The sequence below is a fragment of the Eumetopias jubatus genome, unplaced genomic scaffold (assembly GCF_037043125.1).
Source record: "Eumetopias jubatus isolate StellerSeaLion01/CBP00866 unplaced genomic scaffold, mEumJub1_p1.0 scaffold_15, whole genome shotgun sequence".
NCBI lineage: Eukaryota > Metazoa > Chordata > Mammalia > Carnivora > Otariidae > Eumetopias > Eumetopias jubatus.
In genome coordinates this window covers 45262494-45275975 of record NW_028274821.1, presented here as the reverse complement: position 1 = coordinate 45275975, position 13482 = coordinate 45262494, and the positions used below count along the sequence as shown (strand labels likewise).

At 44.3% G+C, this 13482-nt stretch overlaps 1 pseudogene; it reads right to left on the bottom strand.

The window, feature by feature from the left end:
• Positions 1-6510: 6510 nt before the first annotated feature.
• Positions 6511-12941, bottom strand: LOC148162383 (ubiquitin-conjugating enzyme E2 E3 pseudogene; annotated as a pseudogene).
• Positions 12942-13482: the final 541 nt, after the last annotated feature.

Here is a 13482-nt window from a genome sequence, read left to right as displayed (position 1 = left end):
AAAAGAATGAATGGGGAGGAAGTTGGTTTGAGGGTACGGATGGAAAACACTGGCCTTAAATGGATAAGTTCTGAAACTGGGTGGTAGACACAATAGTCTCTCTACTTTGTATGTGTTGAGAACTTTCCATAAGTTTAGGGGCACCTGGATGGCTCAGTTGGTTAAGCGTCTGCCTTCGGCTCAGGTCATGATCCCAGGGTCCTGGGATTGAGCCCCGCATCGGGCTCCCTGCTCAGCGGGGAGCCTGCTTCTCCCTCTCCCACTCCCCCTGCTTGTGTTCCCTCTCTTGCTGTGTCTGTCTCTGTGTGTCAAATGAATAAATAAAAATCTTAAAAAAAAAAACTTTCCATAATTTTAAAAGCTAAAGAAGCAATGGACTTCACTAAACAGGGCGGTCCCCCACAAGCACCCATGTAGCCGAGAGCACCAGAAAGGCAGTGTGAGTGAGGGCGAAGGGCTCAGCCTTTAGCAACCGCTACCATTAAAGCAGCATTTCTGGTTGAACCTGTGGTTGTTACCTGTTCTCTTCATTCCAAGGGCACAGGATGGCAGGGAGTTACCCTCCCCTGACGAAGGAAATGGCAAACGGCCTGAGAGAGAAATCCTCTCGGGCCTGTGCGTGAGAAGGCCTTTAACCAGGGAGCCTTTGGTAAACAAGCTCTCGGCAGCCTGGGTGGGGTCCAGGTGGTGCTGTGACCACAGACTCTCTGGAACCAGGAAGCTAGAAAGGTCAGGGACTGGTCAGTGCCATGCTCCCAATCCTCCCCAACCCTTGAGGCTAGGCTCTCTGATTCCTGAGATGTACCTTGAGGGAGTTGACCCTGGCACATCAGACATTCTACCCACTAGAAGGGATGCATCACAACAGCCTATAAACTCCATGCCTCCTTCACTCTGCCTTGTCTTCAGCCTTTCAAAGACCAAGAAACCTTGGGGAAATGAAGGTGGAGTAAGTCAAGATGGAAGAAGTCAGGTGGGTTAAAATGTGAGTACCCAGGTGACCTATTTTTGGTGAAAAAGAAAGGTCCATAGATTGGCCAGGATCTTGTTATGGGACTTTCCTTTAGTATAGGAGAATCTTGAGCAAATTTCAGCCTAAGAGAAAGGCATCCCAGGTAGAGGAACAGATTTAAAATGTAAAGGAAAAATAAAAGGGTAATTCATGAAACTAGATCCTGAAGGAGATGGAAAAAGGTAGAATTGAAAACTTAAGAGCTTACAGTTTACCTGGAAAGAAGAAAAGGTGTGGAGTAGACACATATTGTTTGATCTGTCCCAGCATCTCTTCCTTTTCTGGGACTTTCCATGGCTTCTTTGATGGGGACTGCCCACCTCCCAACTTCCCCTGCCCCTACACCATTCAGGTGGCTGCCATAGGAACAGTCATGGTAACACACTGTGACCCCAACTCTGTGGCTAGAGTTTGTTGGCCCAGCAGTGGGTTTTGACCTAAGCTGGCTGATCAGAATGCATCAGTGGGAATCTGGGATCAGAATTGAGCTCTTGCAGCTCTGACTGCCTAATGGGATAGAAATTTGAACCTGGGCACTATTGATGACCTGTCCCACCAGAGGGATGGACAAGGTGGCAGAACTGGTCAAAAGTGCAAAGAAATAATGAAGCAGTTCCAAAAAGAATTGTCCAGACAAATGGTAGTCCAAATGGAAAAAACAAGTCCCTGGCTCCCACTATGCCCAGGGACCTAGCCACATACAAGTGTTCCCAAGACACCCCAGGACCTTTATAGGGAAGTCACATTTTTTCTTAAGCTAGTTTGAGTTGGGTTTCCGTGACTTGAAATCAAGTATCCTAACAGAATTCTATGCCAAGGAAGGGGGGAATGTAGAGTATATATGAACACCTGGAAACATGTTGAGAATGAGGGAAGATTGGGGCAGTTCGTACTTCTGAGAGAAGTGGGAGAAAGAGTTGTCTAAAAATAAGAGGTCCAGGGGCACCTGGGTGGCTCAGTTCGCTTAAGCATCTGCCTTCAGCTCAGGTCATGATCCCAGGGTCCTGGGATTGAGTCCCGTACCAGGGTCCCCGCTCAGCAGGGAGTCTACTTCTCCCTCTCCCTCTGCCCCTCCTCCCTGCTTGTGTGCTGTCTCTCTCTTGCAAAAGTAAATAAATAAAATCTTTAAAAAAATAACCATCAAACATTATTGTGAACACTCAAGAGGAAGAGGCAAGTCTGTTGTATTTACCCATATTTTTGCTCTGTTCTTTTTCCCTAATGTTCTAAGCTTCATTCTTTTATCATATACATTCTGTTTAAAAAATGTCCTTTAGGGGCACCTGGGTGGCTTAGTTAATTAAGTGTCTGCCTTCGGTTCAGGTCATGATCCTAGGGTCATGGAATCAAGCCCCACACCAGGCTTCCTGCTCAGCAAGGAATCTGCTTCTCCCTCTCCCTCTGAAATAAATAAAATCTTTAAAAGAATGACTACAGGACTTTTTTTTTTTAAGTGGGTGTGCTAGCAACAATTCTTTAAACTTTCTTTCCTCTGAGAATGTCTTGTTTTCCCCCCTCATCCAAGCAATATACTTTTTCTGGGTATAGAATTCTGTGTTGAGTTTTTCCCCACCTCCCTCCCACCCAGTCCTTAAAAGAAATATTACACCACTTCTTTCTAGCCTCCATGGTTTCTGATGAAAAATCCACTGTCTTGCAAACTGTTTCTCCTAATAAGTAAGATGTTGTGTTTCTCTGGTTGTTTTTAAGATTTTTTTCTTTGGGGTGCCTAGGTGGCTCAGTCGTTGAGCATCTGCCTTCGGCTCAGGTCATGATCCCAGGGTCCTGGGATGGAGTCCCACATCGGGCTCCCTGTTCAGTGGGAAGGCTGCTTGTCCCTTTCCCACTCCCCCTGCTCGTGTTCCCTCTCTCACTGTCTCTCTCTCTGTCAAATAAATAAATAAAATCTTAAAAAAAGTTTTTTTTCTTCGTCTTTAGTTTTCAGAACCTTAATTAGGTTGTGTCTTGATGTGAATTTCTTGGGGTTCAGTCCATTTGGAGTTTGCTCAGCTTCTTGAATCTGTAGGTTTATGTTTCTTACCACTTTCCAGCCACTATTTCTTCAAGTACTGTTTCAGTCTTGCATTCTCTTTCCTTTCCTTCCAGGACTCCAGTGACATGAATATTAGACTTTGGGTTTTTTTTGTTTTTGTTCTTTGTTTTTATTTTTTTAAATTATTATTTTTTTATTTTTTTAATTTAAATTCAATTAACTAACATATAATGTATTATTTGTTTCAGGGGTACAGGTCTGTGATTCATCAGTCTTACATAATACCCGGTGCTCATTATGACACATACCCTCCCGATGTCCATCACCCAGTTACCCCATCCCCCCACCTCCACCACCTTTTTTTTTTTTTTTTGGTAGTTCCCAGTTCCCTTAGTTCTGTTCATTTTTTAAAATCTATTTCATCTGTTGTTCACATTAGGTAATTTCTGTCTTTCTATCTTCTAGTTTATTGGTTCATTTATCCCCTCCATTCTACCATCCAGCCCACCCACTGAGCTTTTTATTTTGGTTATTGTATTTTTCAGTTCTAAGATTCCCATTTAGTTCTTCTTTATAGCTTGCATTACTTTGCTGAGACTTTGTTTTCTTACTAAGTCTTTCTATTTTTTTCATTTATTTCAAGCATAGTCTTAATTGCTCACTGAAGTATTTGTATCTTGGCTGTTTTAAAATCCTTGTCAGGCAGAGAGGGGTCTGGCTGGCTCAGTTTGTGGTGCATGCCACTCCTGATCTCAGGGTTGTAAGTTTGAGCCCCATGTTGGGTGTGAAGATTACTTAAAATAAATAAATAAATAAAATCTTAAAAAAAAAAAAGAAATCATTGTCTGGTAATGTTAACCATCATCTCTGCTTTTACGTTTTTTTTTCTCACTTTGAAATCTTCTTCATTCTTGGTATGTTGAGTGTTTTTTTTTTATCAAAGCCTCAATATTTTTGTATTATGCGAAGTTATGCATAATACAAATTATGGATCTTATCTAAACCTTCTGTCTTCGCTGGCTTCCTCTGAAGGGGAAGGGGAAGTCCTACCAGGTGGAGAGAGATACCCAGATCGTCCAACTGACACCAGAGAGGGGAATCTTCTTTACCGACGTCCAAGTTCTGCATATAGTCTCCCCGGACTTCACAGGGGGCAGGGGAGGCTCTTGACTGGCCAGCTGGGCTGAAAGTTCAACTCCCTACTGAGCTTTCTCTGACACCCCTTCCCCCAGCAGGATTGTTGGAAAACCTCAGAAGAGGCTGATAAGAGTGGAAGTCTAGGTGTCCACTCAGCCTTTGCTTGTATGGTTGGGGTTGGGCCATGGTTTGTTTGTTTTTCCTGTGGTGTTTGGCTGGAGCAGAATGTTATTCTCTAAATGTTTCTGCCCTGTTAGACTTCCCCTGACTTGTCCCTCTGACAAGAGTAAACAAGCTTTTGTTGTGGAATTTTTGGTCTATGCCTATTGGCATTTTGAGTGGCAGGCTTCTCCACTTCCAAGTTGGGGATGTGCGAGGCAAGAAGAAAATGCAGAGAAGTCCCCACCATACCATTCCTTGGGTCCTGATGTCCCTGGCCAGCCTGTCTTCTTCTCTCCATGTTTCAAATACTTGTTTTGTATACAGTGTCCAGAGTTTTTAATTGTATTTAGCAGGAGGAATAGGGAATGTAGGTCTACTCCATATTCCTGGAACCAGAATTCTAGGGGAACAGACTTTTAGAGCAAGCTAGTGGTCTCCCCAGACGAGCAGCTGCGAGGGGGTGGAGATAGAAGAGAGAAGACGAGCAAGGACTGAGTCCTGGGGACCCTCATGTCCAGAGGGAAGAGGAGGAGGAGCTTGAAAGGCAGCAAGAAGGGACAGCTAGGGAGGTAGGAGGGCAAGCAGAAACATGTAAGGTAGCTAGAGTTAACCACCTTTTATTTTATTTTATTTTTTAAAATTTTACTTATTTATTAGAGAGAGAGAGACACAGCGAGAGAGGGAACACAAGCAGGGGGAGTGGGAGAGGGAGAAGCAGGCTTCCCGCTGAGCAGGGCTGATCGATGCGGGGCTCGATCCCAGGACCCCAGGACCATGACCCAAGCAGAAGACAGATGCTTAATGACTGAGCCACCCAGGCGCCCCTTATTTTATTTTTAAGATTTTATTCATTTGAGAGCAAGAGCAGGAGCAAGAGGGGGAGGGACAGGGAGAGCCATGTGGGGGTGGGAGGGAGGGAGAAGTAGAGTTCCTGCTGAGGGGGACGTGGGACTCGATCCCAGGACCCGGAGCCGAAGTCAGACACTTAAGGGACTGAGCCACCCAGGCACTCCTAGTTAACCACCTCTTAAAGGATAGTGTAAGTGAACACAAAATCCAGACTGTAGCAGGTTTCAGAAAGAATAGAAGCAAAGTGAAAGAAGAAAGTTACCCAAGCCACCTATTGTGTGATTCCATTTACACGAAATGTCGGAATTGGCCAACGTATAGTGACAGAAATAGATGAGTGGTTGTCTAGGGCTGGGGCGTGGGGTAGTTTGGGAAAAATAGAGATGGGAAATGACTACTATGTGGTATGGGGTTTCCTTTTGGGGCGAGAAAAATACTTCACAATTAGATTGTGGTGATAGTTGCACAACTCTGGGATATATTTTTTTAATATTGAATTGCATACCTTCAATGGATGAATCGTACAGTATGTGAATTATATTTCAATAAAGCTGCTTAAAAAAGGAAAGGAGAGAGGGAGAAAAAAAGAAAATGATACACATTGGGAAAACATGTAGAACTTTTATGCAGGGCCAATTTCCCTTACATAAACAGCTAATAATCCAATGGGGGGAAAATGGTAAAAGATGGAATAGAAGAATATATAAAAAGATGCTTGATTCATAGTAATAGAGCTGTAAATTATAACTACGTTAAACTAACAGCTATTTCATCTATCAGACTGACAAAATCCCGAAGTGTGGTAACACCTGCCAAGACTTTACTTTTTATTTTTTCAGGAGCATGTTTATTGTGTCCGAGATGATCCATCAGGTGCTGTCTGAGCTGCAAAGGGTAAAAGGAAAGCCTCTCCTTACAAACTGACAAAGTGAAAGCTAAAACATTTTTCACAATAGCATGAACCATACACTCAAATAGATCTGGGTTTTATAGAAATGACCTAATTCCTAGTCCTCTCTGGCTACTTTTATAACTTTATATAGATAATGAATTAGGCACTATGCTATCCGGGGGACTTCAGGATCAGTATCCTTAGTACTCCACAAAATACATTCTGATATCCCAAAGAAGCAAGACTTGCAAGTAGGTGTGGCAAACCTAACTACAGCTACAAAGTTCTACTCTTGAGGCCAGCATATATCTCTCGGGGGAGTCTTCCAGTCTCCAAAGGACAAAATCAGGGAGTGGGTGGAGTCAGTACAACACACACAGAGAAGGCTGTCCTGGAAAAGCTATAAAATATGCGGCACAGCGAGAAGAATCCTTGGGCTCCTTCACACCGCATACAAATTACGAATTATGCCGCCTCGCTCTTGCTCTTCTGTCTGGCTCTCCCATCGTGTTCTGCTCTGTTAGTCAGATACTGAGAGGCTATGCTTTGGACCAGAGGATCCATAGGGACGCCGTGTGTCAAATGAGAACAGAGTGACAGCAAAACCTTTGAAATAATCCAAGCAGGACTCCAGTTGTTGTACAGATTCTGATGCAGAAAGTAACCACTGCTACCTTAAAATGGGTAATAGGATGAAAAGGTGATATCCAGAAAAAACACCCCACTTTCATAGATAGAACCTAGTGGGCCAAGTATAGCTGCTCTCCATTCATAAATGTGCTCTCCTTTAGGCCGAGCACTGTCGTTAGAAGGAGGATCAAGGTTTCCTTCAGCCAGTTCCTCCTGAGTCCTTTCAGCACTGGTTTTGCTAGAGAATGTGGTGTTGTTCTTCCGCAAGGTGGCAGAAAGTTCTTCAGGCTTGAGAGCCACTCGCTCTTGCTGGTCCATCAGAACCACACGGCCGGCGCTGGGGCTCTGGTCATCAGACCTCTGCCTGTCTGTCCCTGGACATCTGGGCGAAGTGATTTCTTAGAACATTCTGCCGCTCGATCTGCCCAGCTTGCGCTTGCCGTATCACTAGGGTGTGTTGCGAAGTGGGGAACCCTCCCTTAGGGAAATGGAGGCAGTAGGGGAAGAAAGAGGGGAGGGAGAGGGAAAAAGAAGCCGAGAAGGCTCTGGCCGGGAGCGTGGAACATTGGAAGTCAGAGGGGATTGTGCAGGAAGCACCGCCTCTCCTCTGCCCCAAGCGCCTTGGGGGTGGGGTGGGGTGGGGGAAGGGGGTTCCCGAGCTCAGCCGGGAGAAGGCATGTGCTCCTAGCTCCTAGCGAGGCAGAGGGCCCAGAGAGACCCCTAGAGCTGTGTTTCCCCCGCGGCCCGCCTCCTGGCTGGGTTCCCCGCAGCCTACAGCCCGCAAGGTGCAAGGTGCCAGGACACTGGCCAAGCCTTCAGCGGAGCAGGTCCTTTGCTGATTGCTAGTGGGAGCGTGAAAGGTGACAGCCCTATGGAGAACAACTTAGCCGGATCTATCAAAATTACAACTGTTGTACGCCAGACCAGGCATATCGACTTCTAGTCATTTACCGCTTTTACTTCCAGACATGGGAAATGACTTGCCGGCAGGGTCGCTGTGTAATCGCTGCTTTCTTTGTAATAGTAATGGACTGGAAACAACTTAAATGTCAACTAGGAAATCTTAAAAAAAAAAAAAAGGTATTCTTTAAAAAAAAAAGTCAACAAGGAGGAGACCAGTAAAGGCAATGAGGAAGCTCTTTATGTGTTAAAAGAGAAAGTTCCCTATGATGTATTGTTAAGGGCAAAACAAAAAAGGGCAGCATGACATATATGGCGTGTTGTCATTTATATTAAAAAGGAAGATGGCGGGGCGCCTGGGTGGCTCAGTTGGTTAAGCGACTGCCTTCGGCTCAGGTCATGATCCCAGAGTCCTGGGATCGAGTCCCACATCGGGCTCCCCACTCAGCGGGGAGCCTGCTTCTCCCTCTGACCTTCTCCCCTCTCATGCTGTTTCTCTCTCTCTCTCTCTCAAATAAATAAATAAAATCTTTAAAAAAAAAATAAAAAATAAAATAAAAAATAAAAAGGAAGATGGGATACATTTGTACCACCAAAAAAACAACCTCTGAATGTATCAACAAACTAATACTACTAAATAACTGGATGGTGTGAGGTGGAACTGGAAGATGGGGTGAGAAAGCTATATACTTTTCCGTAATTTTTAAAATTTTAAGCATTTTTTTTATTGAAAAGAAGGAATGTGAGGTGAAAAAGTGGAAATAAGAAGTGTAGCAATTTATCTGTATAGTCTGTTTGAACTGCTATAACAAAAATCCATAGACTGAGAGGCTTAGAAACGAGAGAAATTTCTTTCCTACAGTTCCAGAGTCCAGGAGGTCCAAGATCAAGGCTCGGGCAGATTCAGAGCCTCACCAGACTATCCTCATAGACTTCTTGCTGTGTCCTCGCTAGCCAAAGGGGCAAGGGAGCTTTTGGGGGGACTCTTTTATGAGAACTCTGATCCTTGGGCACCTGGGTGGCTCAGTAGGCTGTGTCTACCTTTGGCTCAGGTTGTGAACCCTGGGGGTCCTGGGATCGAGTCCTACATCAGGCTCCCTGCTCAGCCAGGAGTCTGCTTCTCCCTCTGCCTTTGCCCCCCACCCCTGGCTCTTTCTCAAATAAATAAATACAATCTTAAAAAAAAAACAAAAACACAACACTGATCTTATTCATGAGAAGTCCACCCTAATCACCTCCCAAAGGCCCCACCTCTCAATATCATCACACTGGGAGGGTAGGATTTCAATATGAATTTTAGGAGGACAAAAACAGTTAACTGATAGCACCATTATTTACAGCTTTTCAATAAGGGGTTGGGACTCTGCAAAGAACTGGCAGCCAGAGGGAGGCGGTGGGTCAAAATGAGACTTTTTAGAGCTAGGAGATATTCAGCCTGTTTTTAGGCTGTTGGGAATGATCCAGACACTTAGATTGTATGCCTTTTGCTACATTATTGAACCTTTTAAATAGCCCCGCTACAACTTTGTCTGCTTGTGTATTTTTTTAAAAAGATTTTTAAAAAAGATTTATTTATTTGAGAGAAGGTGAGAGCAAGAGCAAGAGCGAGAGCCAGCGAGAGAGAGAGAGAGAGAGAGAGAGAGAGCGCGCGCACACAAGTGGGGTAAAGGGCAGAGGGAGAAGCAGACTCCCCGCTGAGAAGGGAGTTGTTGATGGGGGGGAGCATCTATGTGAGGGCTCCATGCCGGGACTTGATCCCAGGACCCTGGGACCCTGAAAAGGAGGCCCATCCTTTTCCATCTCTGTATCTCCTGCGCCTAGCTTGGTTCTGACATAAAATAGGTGCTCAGCATGTGTTTGTTAAATGATGTTATTGAAGACTCTCCCCATGGCTGTCCACCATCTGAATCAATCCATTCATTACACCTCAGCCCCCAGTTCAGACTTCCATTTTTATCTTGTAGTGAGGTCACCATGGGTTCACATGCTCAGGGAAAGACTCCCAAAGCAGCACAACTTAAAGGAGATGGAGAGGAGAAAGGAAGGCATTGCCGGCAGCAGGAAGGACACGAACAAAATCAGAGGGACCTGGCTATTGACCGTGATGATGATGTGGTGTAGGGATGAGGAGGATTGCTAACCTCCATCGAGAGTCTGCTGTGCACCAAGAACTGTTTAACTCTTTCACTTGCAAGTTCATTTATCCCTGACAAGAACTCTAGAAGAAAGGTATTACCACCATTTTACAGATGGGGAAACTAAGACACAGAGAGAGCAAGTAAGTCGTCCAAGTTCACACAGCTATGAAGGAATGAAAACACATGGGACAAAACGATTGCCCTAATATAGTGACTTGATTTGATTAAAACAAACAAATAAACAAAAAGCCAGCTTCATTCTTGTACCTTTCCTGTCATTCCTGTTCCTTCCTTCCCACCACCAAATATTTCATAAATATATGCCGAGCTTATTTGCCACAACTCTGCAAAAACATCCCTTAGTCCCTGACCCAAGTGGGTGAGGAATCCATTCTAATTCTTGCTCCTGGATATAGTTACAGAAAGAATGCCAAGGAGTTTTCCTAACTTCATTTCTTTGATTTCACTTCCTTTCCCAAACACAGTGGGGCATGTTTAAAATTAGTTTCTTCCTACAAGTAGAAATTGCCCTTGAAATTTTGTTTTTTTGTGCCTAAAATGATCTTTCTTTTTTCCTGTTTCCTTGACTTGGGCCAAATAGGAGACAGCTTACCAAAATGCACAAACTCATTTCCTCCCTTACTACTTCTCTTCCTTTCTCTATTTATGCCTCCCTTTGGAAAATATCCCTTTTTCCAAACACCACTTGAAAAACTCATTTACCAGTGAGTTAGGGGAAATTTTACTTTTACTGATTGTTCTTGGGGATTACTTTAACTTAACACTACTGAACATAAAAAGTATTCTGTTTGGTCAGGTTTCTCCTGGTCGCGAGACTACCTTCAGGCCCTGTTATAGGATGAATTGTGCCCCTGACCCCCATTCTTAAGTTGAAGTCCTAACTCCAGTACTTCAGAATGTGACTAGTTTGAGATAGGGTCTTTAATGAGTTAATTCAATTAAAATGAGGTCTTCAAGATGGGCCCTAATTTTTTTTTAAGATTTTATTTATTTATTTGACAGAGAGAGACACAGCGAGAGAGGGAACACAAGCAGGGGGAGTGGGAGAGGGAGAAGCAGACTCCCCGCCGAGCAGGGAGCCCGATGCAGGGCTTGATCCCAGGACCCTGGGATCATGAACTGAGCTGAAGGCAGACACTTAACGACTGAGCCCCCCCGGCGCCCCAAGATGGGCTCTAATTTAATATGACTGGGGAAGAGATTAGGACGCAGACCCACATGGAGGAAAGACCATTGAAGACACAGAGAGAAGGCCATCCACAAGCCAGGGAGTGAGGCCTCAGAAGAAACCAATCCTGCCAACACGTTGGTTCTCAGACTTCTAGCCCCAGAATTGTAAGAAAATAAATTTCTGCTGTTTAACCACCTAGTCTGTGGTATTTTGTTATGGCAGCTCTAGCAGATTAACAGAGGCCCCCAACTCAAAGCTCGCCATTTTCACGGTCACTCAGCCTCCAAACCTGTATGTCCAACAGCCTGTCGGATGTTTCCACCCGTGTATCCCACAGACACTTCACACTCGGTGTGTCCAAAGCAGAAGTCTCGTCACTCTCTGTATGCCTGCCCTTCTTTCAAAGCTCCCCATCTCAGGGATGACATCCTGTGACAAGGCAGAAATCCAGGTGCCATTCCTGATATAGCTGTCCCTCCGCTCCCGCTTCTATTAGATATAAAGTTCTGTGCATTCTACCCCTTGAATCTCTTCATTTCTTAACTTTTTGTTTGCATTGAAAAATGTCAAAACCAAAGAAAATTTGAAAGAATGAAGTGAAAATTAACCATTTTTTTAAAAGATTTATTTATTTTAGGGAAAGAGAAAGAGAAAGAGAATGTGCACACATGCGCATGCATGGGCTGGGGGAGGGGCAGAGGGAGAGGGAGAAAGAGAATCCAAGTAGATCCCCATCCCCACCCAACTGAGCAAGGAGCCTGACTTCTTGACCCTGAGATCATGACCTAAGCCGAAATCAAGAGTCAGATCCTTAACTGATTTGAGCCACCCAGGCACCCCCCCCATTTAATATTTTTATATTTGCTTCCACTTCCCCCATATATATACCCTTTGGTGTATATATATTATATATATTATTTATGTATATATTTTTCCTGAGCCATTTGAAAGTAAATTACATGATATTTCATCTCTGAATACTTCAGCATGCACTTCCTAAGAATAAGGCTATTCTGCCACATAGCCTCAATATCACACCATACCTAAAACTTAACATTATTGAAGTAATACATTCTAATACACTATCCATATTTAAATTTTACCAGTTGTTTCAAAATATCTTTTCTTTCCCCTTCCTTTTCCCTTCCCCATTCCCCCATTCACACACACTGTGTGTATATGAGTGCATACTGATACCTCCAATTCAAATCTAACTCCACAAGATTCTATACTTTTTCTACATTTACATATCCCACAGTGAAAATCCTGGTTCCCAAGACATCAATGGATTTATTGGCTCTATATCTTACAATATATACAACATAGTTTCAGAATTATGAGACTAATACAACTATCATTAACAAATTTACTAAGTAAAATTTAAGACCTTCTTGCACTTCTTTTAGTCCTTAGAATATATCCCCCACCAGGAATACACAGAATACTGTATTCAAAAGTTTCTTGAAATTTCTTATCTGACTATATTTCAATTTGATTGTTAATTTGTTTCTGTTTAGATTAAATTTTATGATTTAAAAAATCCTTTTATTTTTAAAAATATATACAACATTTACACAGAAGTCAAACCTTTATAAAAGGAATATTTAAAGTACAAATGTCAGCAAGATGGCCAAATAAGATATCCCTTGCTTAGGGTTGCTTGGGTGGCTCAGTTGGTTAAGCATCTACCTTCAGCTCAGGTCATGATCCCGGGGTCCTGGGATTGAGCCCCGTATCAGGCTCCCTGCTCAGCAGGGAGTCTGCTTCTCCCTCTGACCCTCTTCCCTCTCGTGCTCTCTCTCTCTCATTCTGTCTCAAATAAATAAACAAAATCTTTAAAAAAAAAAAAAAAAAAGACATCCCTTGCTCATATCTATACCCCCGACAACAATAATTTGGCATCCAACCAGGGACAAAAATGCCTTTGGTGGAGCCTCGAGATCCAGGTAGGCTGTGGAACCCTGATGCAGGCCAAGACCAAGGCGAGTTGTTTTGAGAAGGCAGGCCCGCACCGAGGCTGCTGGCTCGCCAACCATGGTCATGGGCACAGATGCAGAAACAGCTCTGTAGCCCTGACGACTTGGCTACAGACCCATCTGGCTTTGGTTCTGTCAGCAGCACCATATGCTAAAGGACTTGGGGGGAGTCATACCTACCGGTGCCTTGGGTAACAGCCATAGGGACCTCAGTCCTGGCTGCAAACCCTGAGGTGGCCTATGAACGGGCTCCAAGACACTCTTGGCTGGGATCCAGGAGCCCCTGGAAGTAAGCCTGTCAGACTTGGTCAAACTGCAGATTTTGAAACAGCCCTGGAACTGGACTCCAGCCCATCTCAGCAGCAGCCTGTGAACAGTCCTGCTGACACAAAGACCTGGCAGGAGATCTTCCTGTCTATGACCTGGAGCTCCTGAAAGGGCCCTATCCTTGGCTCCGGCCCCTCTAGCCATGGTCAGAGAGCCAGCCAGCCCACCCAGGGATCTGGCAGGAGCCAGGCCAATCCATGCCTCCACAGCCAGGGACGTTCTGTTGTCATTGCTAACACCTCTACCCTACTGCCCCTTGGTAAAAGTAACCACT